The sequence below is a fragment of the Phocoena sinus genome, chromosome 17, assembly GCF_008692025.1.
Source record: "Phocoena sinus isolate mPhoSin1 chromosome 17, mPhoSin1.pri, whole genome shotgun sequence".
Taxonomy (NCBI): domain Eukaryota; kingdom Metazoa; phylum Chordata; class Mammalia; order Artiodactyla; family Phocoenidae; genus Phocoena; species Phocoena sinus.
The window spans coordinates 71953425-71965728 of NC_045779.1; positions in this window are offsets into that span (position 1 = coordinate 71953425).

Here is a 12304-nt window from a genome sequence, read left to right on the forward strand (position 1 = left end):
AGTTATTTGGTGAAAATCAAATAGTGAAGAGATGCACTCCTTCCTTGGCTCAATATAATGTAGCATACATTTTTTTTCTTACATCCCCATAAATGTTTCATGATCTCTATTTGAGAGGACCTGCTTTATAATAAATAAAGGCAGATATTTTAATTTCAGCAGCATTTATGGAGCGCCTTTTTGGCTATGCACAGTGGTAATTATAAGATATGCAGCCACTGAATGTCAGCCCATCATTGGAGGTCACTGTTCTCCCTAGAAAGAGAATGAATTGTAATGGTTACTGCATTCTGTGGTTAACCAGGAGATGGTCTAGTGCTATCGTAAGATGAATTCAGGCAAGTGACTTTCCCTTCTGGGGCCCCATCTGTAAAATGAAGAGGTCAAACGTAGAGGCGCTAAGCTTCCAGCACCGTGAGTCTATAGTTCTACAACTTCTATGAAATATGTCTCTGCCTCTGAAGCACAGTCCCTGAATGATTCCACCTATAAGGACAGCACCAAAACTCAGCTAAATGCCAGGGTGTCTGATGGTTGAGAACAAAATCCATTACCCCAGAACATTCAAGGAGAATTGAAAAATTCCATCAGGAAGTAGCCAGCAACGTTGCTTGTAATCGTGAGAAGGAGAAGGAGACAGACAGCATGCACCGGCTCTGGGAGCTGGGTTGTAAATGAGGGCACGTTAGCTGAATGAAATGCTTGCCAGCAGCAGGGACCATAAATATTCCATGACACCCAACTGATTTCTCAAAATGAGTTCCATTCCTCATTTGTAAATCAAGCCCACGAGTCTTTAGTTGCTCTTTCGCCTCTGCCATCCACTATGCTGTGTCTATGGCTAAATTTCTTCTGCTCCCATCAAACGATCACCCTCCCTCTACCTTCCCTTGAAACTACCAAGCATACTGAAGTTTTCTAACATTTGGCTTATAAAACGGTCACATTAAGTAGACCGGGACACTTGAGAAAACTGCGGCAAAGGGAGGTAATGAAAACGAATGGAGGTGATGTAATGAAACACAACCGTGCTTAGAATGGAATGCCAGGGCTTCCTAATGCGTGAGCTCAGATTGTTTTCACTTAAAATGTTTCTCAACTTCTTCAAGTTATGGCACACAGAAAAATATTGCTGTTTGACACATTGGAGTTGATAAATGAGACTGTGTGAAGCTGGAGAAGATGGATCCAGAAGTGCCGTCCATGTAGCTCATCTCAAGGACTAAGGGAATCCATAGCTTAGTCCCCTGTTGTATCCGTTAGGGAATTTATACCAGCTGTTGTAACAAACAATCAAAACCTCAGTGGGCTAATACAACCAAAGTTTATTTCTTTTTTTTTAAATTGAAATATAGTTGATTTACAATACTGTGTTAGTTTCCTATATCCAGAAAAGATGAAGACTCTAATTCAAAGTTTATTTCTTACTTGGGTCACTGCCTACCTAGGCACTCCAAGCAGTGAGTAGCATTCTAAGTATTGGTTTTGGGATCACAGCTCCTTCTGTCTTGTGGTGATACCATCCTCTAGACCCTCTTGGGAACCCTCCACTGGATCCTTTACATACAGCCCACTGATAAGCAAAGAGAGAGAAGGAGGAATATCATGGGACATTGTATGATCAGGAGTCCATTACTTCCTCCTTTAGTCCACTGGCTAGATTCCAGCCACATGGTCCATCTGGCAAGGGACTCTAGCACCCCTGGACTGTCCAGGAGGAGAAGATGGGGTGGTTGAGCATCTGGCCCATTTCTGCCACACGTAGAACACATCCAGGCTCCTCCTTTCCTCTCTGAGGAAACTGATCTGTGATTAGCAACCCTGGCATCACCTGGATCCTGAAATCAGAAATACGGAAGCCCAGGCCTGAGCTTTAGACTACATTTTAATAAGGTCCCCCCAGGTGATCTTGTTTCGAGAAACATTGCCCCAGACCACCCACTCCTCTGATCACCATCAGAACTGTTGCACCCATCAAAACAGCAAAAAACACGGAATCACTAATGGTTTTCTATAACTATCATCTCCCAACTCAAAAGTGATGTGGATTGAATACATCAAGAAATGCACCTATCAAGCAATGGAATCGATATTTATTAGCCACTTATTTCATGTCAGTGATAAAACCAGACACATCACACACATTATCTCATTTAAGAGTCACCCTTATCCTGAGGGAGGGGTTATGATCTCTTCTAAAGAAAAGTGAGAAAAAACAAACTTGACAGGTAAAGAAACTTACTAAAGGTCACTCAGCCGGTTAGTGAGGCAGTGAGACTGGGACCCAGAACCAGGGCTTCTAGTCTGGTACTTTTCATGCTCTGCCATGCGGTAGCTTGGCTACATTTCAAACCTGTTCTTTGGAAAATGGCCCAGTAGATAATAACTTGGAAAGGGCTCTAGAATTATGTGATTTGGAGGAGAAAATGGAACGCTCAGTAGAAATTTAAAACATCCAAGTTGAAAATTTTTGAATTATTCAGTGGGGGAAAAAAGAGATTTCCTTAAAATTAGATTAAAAAGAAAAATAAAAAAGAGCTCTTATAGGCTGTTCCAGTTCATTTTAACCTCAGTGAGAAATCTGACATTTCTCATGTGTATATGATTAGGTATCCAGGAGAGTCAGGACACCCTGTCCCACGGCTGATTTCCATGAGAATCGTATGGCTTGTGGAGATAAATTATAAAATTAATTCTCATCCCGATGTGAACAAGAAGAGGAAATGATATTCTGGTACTTCAAGGACATGGCAGAGCCAGATACACTGGCCTCTACTCCTTCCCTAAGGACACCACTGCTCTAGATTTTGAGCTCTGAAATGCCCTTTCATCTTTGCTACTCCCTATTTAATCATATTTGTTTCTTCCTCCAGCAATTATTTGCACCTTACTAGGATAAAGTGGGAGTTTATAATGGTCTTAACAAGCAGAGTATTTCTCATGGTGTTAACTAGTAGTTCTCAAAAATAAATAAGCATGAGAATTCTGGGAAAGGCTATAAATGTAGATTCCTGAGCCCCATCCCAAGAAATGTTGACTCCGTACATCTGGACTGGTGATCAGGAATCTGAATGCTTAAAAAGCAGCCTAGTGTATTCCACACAGTAAAATACTGTTCAAAACTTGGGGGAAAAAAAAAGAAAATTCTGAAATACATGATGACGTGGATGAACCTTAAGGACATCATGCTAACTGAAATAAACCAGTTGCCAAAAGGCAAACATGGTTATTATTCCACTTACAGTTCTGGGGTATCTAAAATCAAGAAGTAGGATGGTAGTTGCTACCTTAAACGTGCTCAGAACACTTACATTAGCCTATAGTGGGGCAACACTGTCTGACACAAAGCCTATTCTATAATAAAGTGTTGGATATCTCGTGTAATTTATTGAATACTGTACTGAAAGTGAAAAACAGAATGGCTGGACGGGTACAGAATGGTTTTAAGTGTATCCGTTGTTTATGATCACATGGCTGACTGGGCGGTATCTCATACCACTAGCCTGAAAAGAGATCAAAATTAAAAATTCACAGTACAGCTTCTAATGAACGTGATTCGCTTTCCCACCATCGTAAAGTGAAAAATGGTAAGTCTAGCCATCATAAGTCAGGGACTTTCTGTATTTCATAAACCCTGCCCAAACCCAACCAATTCCGCATCTTGTAAGTCCTACCGTGAAGATCACCTACCCTCAAACAGTACTAGTAATCACTCTTTACCTGTTATTTTGGAGGCACTATGGAGACTTATTTGATGTTCTTTTATTTTAATAAGCTTAATCTTGCTTGATCAGCAAGTTTTCTGTGCAGCCAACGGCCAACACCACAAAGCCTTATCAGAGAACGACAGAAAATCCAGCACCCGATAAGCCTTCGATTATTGCTCTAGTCTGGACCAAGAGCCCCGACGTATGTTAAGTGTACATTACGGGGTTACCCAGAATAATTTTTTAGCCAACCTCTTCCCAATGCTTGGTTGAGGAAGAGGGAGGCATGGAACCTCTTGCATTCATTCATATATTTATCCATGCGTTCACGTGAAAAATATTTACTGATAACTATAATGGGCTAGGCACTAGAGATACAAAAACAAGACTTTCACCATCTAGCAAAGGGCTTGAACATGTAAGCCAATGAGTGCAATAATGTGTAACAAGGACCCTGATGAATTTCTACTAGGGTTAGTGGGAACACAGAAAACAGAGTGGTCTGTTCTACATGTAGAGTGAGGAAATATCACCTTGCAAATAATGGATTTGATGCTTGAGCTAAGATGTATAAGATGATTAGATACTGCTAGGAAGATGAAGCAAGATAAACATTTCCAGCAGTGGAATCAGGAGGAAGAAAGGTCCAGAGACGTAAAGAGGCTATAGTATCAATGAAGTCGCAAGTATTTTATCTTTTCTGGAGCACAGGACTTGGTAAGGACCAGATAACCAAATGCCTCATCTTGATAGGGCATGTGAACTCGATAAAGCACAGAAAGGTTTTAAGCAAGAGAATGACAGAACAAGATATGTATTCTGGAAAGTTCCCTCTGGCAGCAGAATGAATTCCAAAGTGAAGTGGAAAGCAAAATGTTACTGGAGATAAGAACAGTAGTTGGCAAACCATTCCATCTGCCCATTCAAGAGATAGGGAAGGTTGGAACCAAGGGGTTTGAGGTTAAATTATGTCCCCCAAAACCATAAGTACAAGTCCAAATCCCTTGTGTGTGAACATGACCTTATTTGAAAAGAAGGTCTTTGCAGATGTAATCAAGTTAAGACAAAGTCATACTGGATAGGGGCTCTAATCCAACAACTGCTATCCTTAGAAGAACTGGGAAATTTGGACACAGAGACACACCCAGGGAGAAGGCCATGTGACAATGAAGGCAGGGATTGTAGTGATGCACCTACAAGCTAAAGAATGCCAAGGATTGCTGGCAACCTCCAGAAGCTATGAACAGACAAGGAAGAGCCTTCAGAGAGAGCATGACCATACCCACATCTCGATTTCAGACTTCTAGCCTCCAGAACTGCGAGAGAGTACATTTATGTTGTTGTATTTTTCAATTTTATTGGAGTATAGTTGATTTACAATGTTGTGTTAGTTTCAGGGGTACAGCGAAGTGATTCAGTTATACATATATTCATTTGCTTTAAGCCACCAGTTTATGGTAATTTGTTTACGGCAGCCCAAGGAAACTAATACAAAAGGAAATAGTAATCAAGAATGGGATGGGGCTTCCCTGGTGGCTCAGTGGTTAAGAATCTGCCTGCCAATGCAGGGGACACGGATTCGAGGCCTGGTCGGGGAAGATCCCACATGCCACGGAGCAACTAAGCCCGGGTGCTATAACTACCGAGCCCACGTGCCACAACTACTGAAGCCCGCGCGCCTAGAGCCCATGCTCTACAACAAGAGAAGCCACCACAATGAGAAGCCCGCGCACTGCAACGAAGAGTAGCCCCCGCTCGCCGCAACTAGAGAAAGCCCGCGCAAAAGCCCGCGCATCAACGAAGACCCAACACAGCCAAAAATAAAATACATAAATTAAAAAAAAAAAAAGAATGGGATGGAGGAGGATACACCGTATTTAGGAAATAGAAACTTCAGGACTCAGAGAAGATTGGAAATGAGGGTTAGGAGACACGGCCAGTGGAGGTGGACCCAGAGCTTCGTACTTTCTTCAATATTGGACCAGTGAGCGTGAGTATCTAAGAGACTTCCAGCTGAAGGTAGCTGACAGGAAGGTGTTCACACTGGTGTGTAGACCAGGAAGAAGGGGTAGGCTGGACAGTCCCTAGTCACCCCAGGAGAGGGTGCCCATTGCAGGCAGAGCACACAACCTGATACCCTTGTTGAGTGACTTTGGAGAGAGGGAAATGTACACTATTCATTCAGTATTGTCCATCGTGTAACTCGAGAAAAAGACCTTCCTCCTGCCTCCCCTTCCATCTGGAGTTAAACTGTTTTACTTAAGGTTTGACAAATGCCATTTTATTCAACTGAGTGTTGTGCCCACTTGTGTGGCATGACTGTCATCTCAACTCTGTTTGCTATTGTAACAACCATTGGTGGCCGTGTTTCCGTCCTCTTTCCCCCTTTACATTTCTTGCATCCGCTTTTCTACGTTAGTTCTATAGCTATTGCCTTATTTCTAGCCTCTTAGTCCGCTTCTCATCTCTAGTTTTTGTTTTGTTTTGAGTTTTTTTTTTTTTAAAGACTGAATCCACATGCAGATTTTTTCTTATATGTAAACCAGATCATGTAGGGGCTCTCCAGACCCGCCGGAGAGAGTCTCACCTGCTTTGCCTGACATGCCCTCCACACCCAGCTCTGGCTCCTTCTCCAGTCTCATCTCTCAGAGTGCATCCCTTGCATCCTTAAGTCCACTTATTATCCTACTACTCATAACTGTCCGAACTTCATTCTACTTCATTCATTCTGCTGCTTCTCATTGCTATTACTCCCCAAAGGCACACCACATCCTCTTGTTCCTGATCCTTTCCTCTTGTCAGGTCAAGGTGACTGTTCCGGGGGGTGATGGACAGTTCAAGGGTGGACAGCTGCCCTACTATTCTTGCTGAGCCCTCTGCCCAGACTGACCTGTTCATCTATGCTGAGCTCTTACTAATGTTCGTCTAAGTGTCACCTCCTTTATGAAGCCTACATGATTCCCAGCCCAGTGCAAGAACTGACCACCTTCTCCTCTGTACTCCCACTGTGGGCATTTCTAGCAATGTCTCCTGTGCCATCCGCATTACATCTCTGTCCCTCTAGACAGACTACAGTCGCAGAAGGATGGCTGCATCCCTTTTATCTTCTTAGTCTCAGCAAAGTGACACATAGTAGGCTATCAAAAAAAGTGACGAATGAGAACAAGAAGACTATCTAAATCCTACTGAAAGCCGGCCCTCCATGGGAAAAGCATCTGATGCGAGCACGGCGGGTTTTCGTATCAGGGCTAGGTGATTTACGAGTTATATGATTTATCGGGCTTCATGTACCAGGTGTCACCTCTGCATTCAGCTTCACTCATCAAGAAAATGAACTCGATCCTGGATCTCTGTCCTCCCAAGAACAGCTTGCCAGGAAAAGTCATTAATGCAGTAAATTATCTTCCCAGCTGTTAATATCGTGTTCCCGTCTTGTTTTCCTTCTTTTAATTCAGCTGAGCGTCAATTTGCTCAGTAATATTTCCGTGAATATCTTCACTTCATCAGTACCGTTGTCCATCTGTTTCGCTGAGGGCTGAAATTACCAGGCTATGGCCAGCAGTGAAGCAGTAGCCAGACCGAACAGTAACTTTCCCCCAATAGAGAAAGGCAGCCCCATTTCCAGCTTGCCCAGCCCTGCTTACCACTGAAATGCAGCCTGAATGACACAGAGCAGGGAATCAGAAAGACCATCCTTTAGGAGAATGTTAGAAAATTAGGGGCATCTGTCTCCTCTAAACCAGAGGCTACAACATGAAAGCTAAGTGGAGAACACAAAAGACATACTGGCTTCTTTACCCAAGTTCAGTCTGCAACCCACATCTAACAAACATGTTTTCATTAACTAAAAAAAATAATTACCATGGGCCATGGGCTTACCATGAGCACTAAGGATGAGAAATAGCCCCTGAATTCACATCCCTTCTATTCCATTAGGTCAACAAATATCTCTTGAGTACCTATTGTATACCAAGCAGTATTCTCAGTCCTGGGGATGAAGCGTTGATTTAGAGCAAGGCCATACCCTCAAAATCTGAGGAGATGTTTGGGCTGAAGGCTGAATGGTGACCAGAATGGGAGAAAGAACTTTCTAAGCAAAAAGAATAGCTCTCGCAAAGGCTCTGAGACAGAAACGAGCTTGACCTGTTCTAGGGATGGAGAAAACCTGGTATGGTGAGAGTGGGGTGTGGGAAGCTGAGGTCCCAGAGCAGGCAGCAGCCACGGCCTTCAGATCCGTGGCTCTGGATTATACTAAGTGGGCTGGGAAGACACTGAGGGTTTCAGAGAAATGCTGACACTATCTGCATTACCTTTAAACGCATCCCTTGCTCACCCCCTGTGTGGAGAATGGGCTGCAGAGGAACTAGGCTGGAAGCACGGAGACCAGCGAGAAAGAACTCTTGGCTTTTGTCAAGGTGAGAAATGAGGTGATCTGAATGGGGATTGTTGTGTTGAGCGTGGTAAGATGTATTTTGCAGTAAGATGGACAGGACTTCCTGATGGAGGAGAATGGGTTGTGCATGTAAAGAGGGAGCAAACCTAACTCTGAAGTGTGTAGCCTGAGCTACTCTGGGGATGGCGGTGCCATTTACTAAGGTGAGGAAGGCCTGGGAGTGGGGAGCAGATTTGGAGAGGAAAATCAGTAGGTCCTTTATGAACGTCGTTAGGTTTGAGATGCCTATCAGACGTCCAAGGGGAGATGTCAAGGATGCGATGAGAGCTTAGAGAAGACGGGGGAAAGGAGGCAGCCTGGTGAGGGTGTGGAAACGCGGAAGTGCAGGGCCGCTGAGAAACACGGCACAGATCGGAATGCAACTCCTATGCAGAGCAGCTGCCACATGTCAGGCACTAAACTCTAAATCTCATGTGCATTATCCCATTTCACCCACACCACAAGGGAGACGCTGTTTCCCAAGTGATATCGAGCTTAAGGGTGTAAGCACTGCAGTCTGTTTGCATTTGTACCCCAGCTCCGCTGTCTATCTCTGTGACCTTGAGCAAAGTACTTAACGTGAGGTCTTTGCTTCCTCACCTGTAAACCAGAAATAATAATACAACCCATATGAGAAGTAAAAGCGGTAATGCATATAAATATCAAATCACAACATGTAAATGCAATTATTAAGTAATAGGCATCATAGTTATTGTTGATTATAATTCTGCTGTGGGTTGAATTGTGTCCCATAAAAATATGTTTCATTCCTAACCCCCAGTACATGTGAAGTTACTTGGAAAAAGGGTCTCTGCAGATGTCAGCAAGTTAAGATGAGTTCACAGTGGATATGGGCGGGTATTGATGAAATGACCGGTATCGTCAAAAGAAAAGGGAAATCTGGACACGGAGACACACGCGGGAGAGTGCCAAGCAGAGATGGAGGCCTGCTGCCACAAGCCAAAGACTGTCAACAACCGACAGCACCCCCCAGAGGCTGAAAGAGGGGCACGGACCAGAGTCTCCCTCAGTACCTCCAGAAGGAGCCGGCCGTGCCGACACCTTGATCTCAGACTTGTAGCTTCCAGAACTGTGAGAAAATTGATTTCTGTTGTTTTAAGTCACCCGTTTGTGGTATTGTTACAGCAGTGCTAGGAAACTACTACAAGTTTTATTTTGCAAAACAGGGAAACGGAAGTTCCAAAGAGGTGACACAGCTCTCCTAAGGTCACACAGTGAAAGACTGGTACCCCTGAACTCAGTGCAGTATATGCTCCCTCCATCCAGCCCCTGGAACACGTCACAGTATAAGGAGCTCAGCTTGCTGACGACTTAGCCAGCGTCCTACAGGCACCCAGGCTCCACGGGGAAGACAGACGGAAAACTAAGCAAAGTGAATTAGGCTCTGACACTGAGGGACTGGAAAAGGGCACCGGGCATATAGAGAGAGTGACCATTCTGACTTGCGCAGGGGTCAAGAATTTGACAAGGCAGGTGAAGGAACAGCTGGATGCGGGCGCTCATACGGAACAGAAGACGTAAGGAGTGGCCAGCAGTCGTGAAGCTTGGAAAAGAGCACTGCTCTGGAGCCAGGCAGGGTGGGTCCTTTACAGACAAGCTGCCTGCCATGGTGCAAAACACATGCATCACCCCATGGAATCCTCCAGCCGGCACTTTGAGGAGGGCCTTATTAGACACGGACTTGAGAGATGAGAACACGGAAGCTTTGAGAGGCTAAGCCACCTGTCCCAGGTCCCAAGCACAGTGCCTACAGACAGGAACCGCAGGTTATCCTGAGTCCAATGAGTCCTCCGTTGACCCTTATGCTGTACTGGTTCTCAACCTGTTATACTGTCCCGTTTTGTTTTTGTCCTTGGCTTTCGCTGCCTGACCCTGGAAAAGCACTTAACCTCCCTGAGACTCAGTCTCCCTACCTGCAATCCAGAAATGGTAATAATTATAGTTGACGTTTAGCATGAAGCATGTTACCCCCTCCCTGGACACTAACCGGTAGCCGCGGTTGGGCCTCGCCAACACCAACAAGGTCACAATGACATCAGGGGAAGCACAGCACGTATCAGAATCTTCCCCAGTTCCCGCTGAACATTGACGATGGAGAAGAACAAAGAGCTTCCCTGTCTTCCTGCAGCCTTTTCAGGTGGATCAGAGGCAGAGAAGGCCAGTTAAGGAGGGGGAAATATTCTGGGAGTTGGTCTATAGGTAGAAACATGAAATGATGGCAGAAAAATTAAGGGATGGGTGTTTCTGGGCAGAAGAGAACAGATGTAGCAAACTGGGTTCACAGGAACAGCGATTTTATCTCAATTTAATGCTAGACAGCTCCAGTCTGTTTAACAAATACACCTGCTGCCTGAGAGACTGTCAATTCCATTTCAAAACAGAGACCCAAATGGGGGTAGTGGATCCCATCCAGGCCTAGGACAGTTTTAAAAAAGCAAAAGGCTGAAAAGGTTGAACCGTGGAGAGGGCACAGGAGCCTAGAATGGAGGGCTCTGCAGAAATGAAAAGTGAGTCGGATGTGGAGCCAGGTCTCTCCTTAAACGGAGAAGTCATCATAGCAACCATCGTAATGATGGGCAGTGTTTACTGATTCCTCATTCTATGCCTGATGCTATTCTAAGCATGCTTGCACCCCAGTAAAGAAGGTGTTATTTTTATTTCTATTCTACGCATGAGGAAACAGAGAGAGAGATTTGAACCCAGGGACTCTTCCTCAAAATTGCAGGCCTTTAACTGCTATTCTGCACAGCTTCTTAGTCTTGTGCACAGGAAGGAACAAAGAGAGGAACAGGGTTTAGTCAGCCCTCAGGGGATGCCAAGCTAAACGTCCCCCCTCAAGGTGTAAAACCCCAGCTGTGTGGTGATCGGGGGAGAAGGAAGTGTGGAGGGAAATGTAGAAATAACCTTACAGACTAATAGGAGAGATATACCTTAACCAAGAAAATAAGAAATACGCCGTGACTTACCACAAATAAATGATGCCACGTGGGGCTTCCCTGGTGGCGCAGTGGTTAAGAATCCACCCGCCAATGCAGGGGACACAGGTTCGATCCCTGGTCCGGGAAGATCCCACATGCCGCAGAGCAACTAAGCCCGTGTGCCACAACTACTGAGCCTGCGCTCTAGAGCCCGCGAGCCACAACTACTGAGCCCGCGAGCCACAACTACTGAGCCCACGTGCCTAGAGCCTGTGCTCTGCAACAAGAGAAGCCACCGCAACGAAGAGTAGCCCCTCATCGCCACAACTAGAGAAAGCCCGTGTGCAGCAACGAAGACCCAACGCGGCCATAAATAAATAAATAACAATTTTTAAAAAATGATGCCACATTACGTGAAAATAAAGCAAGATGTGGTAACGAAGTAAAAATAGGGAGGAACATCTATTTAGATTGAATGAAGAACTTCCCGAGAGGACATTTTCAGTGAATCCTGCATTATTGAAAAGGAGCTAGTCTTGCATACAGTGGGAGGAAGAACATTCCAGAAGGCCTGAAGAAGGGAAAAATTTGAGGATCTAAAAGGTGGCCAGTGAGACTGGAGGGAGAGAATGACCATTTCACCTGAAGGCTGGCATGACCTGGTGGAGACATGATGTAATAAAATGCAAATATTAATACCTTTATAATAATAATAATAATGTCTGCTTAGTCATCCATATCTCACAGTGCACCTCCTACCTACTCTCTTATTTACTTCCAAATCTACAATCCTGGGCATGTGCCAGTCCCTCCATTTATTTGAGACAAGAGAGAGCTGAGAAGTTGTAACCCACCAAAAACATATAGTCAATGATGGAAAAGCCAAGCACTGGACTTTGAACTCTAAAATCTCACTCAGTCCAGGCTCTTCCCCAGCGCACGGCACCTGACTCACTGGAGCTGCTATTTAATGATGGGAGGTCCCCCGTTTAACCCTTCTCTTCAGCACATCATTGAACATTCATGCAGAACCACAACTTCTCAGTAGAGGCTCTTGCCCCTGGACCGAGGAGCCCTGTGCAAAGTTCCCGCCTTCTAACTTGGATACTTCCTACAAACAGGGCTCACTCTGTACATGACTCTAATAATCAAGAAAATAAATGAGATCCCAGAATCTCTTTTACTCTGGATAATAGCTCATTCCAGGAAGTCATTAATGCAGTAAA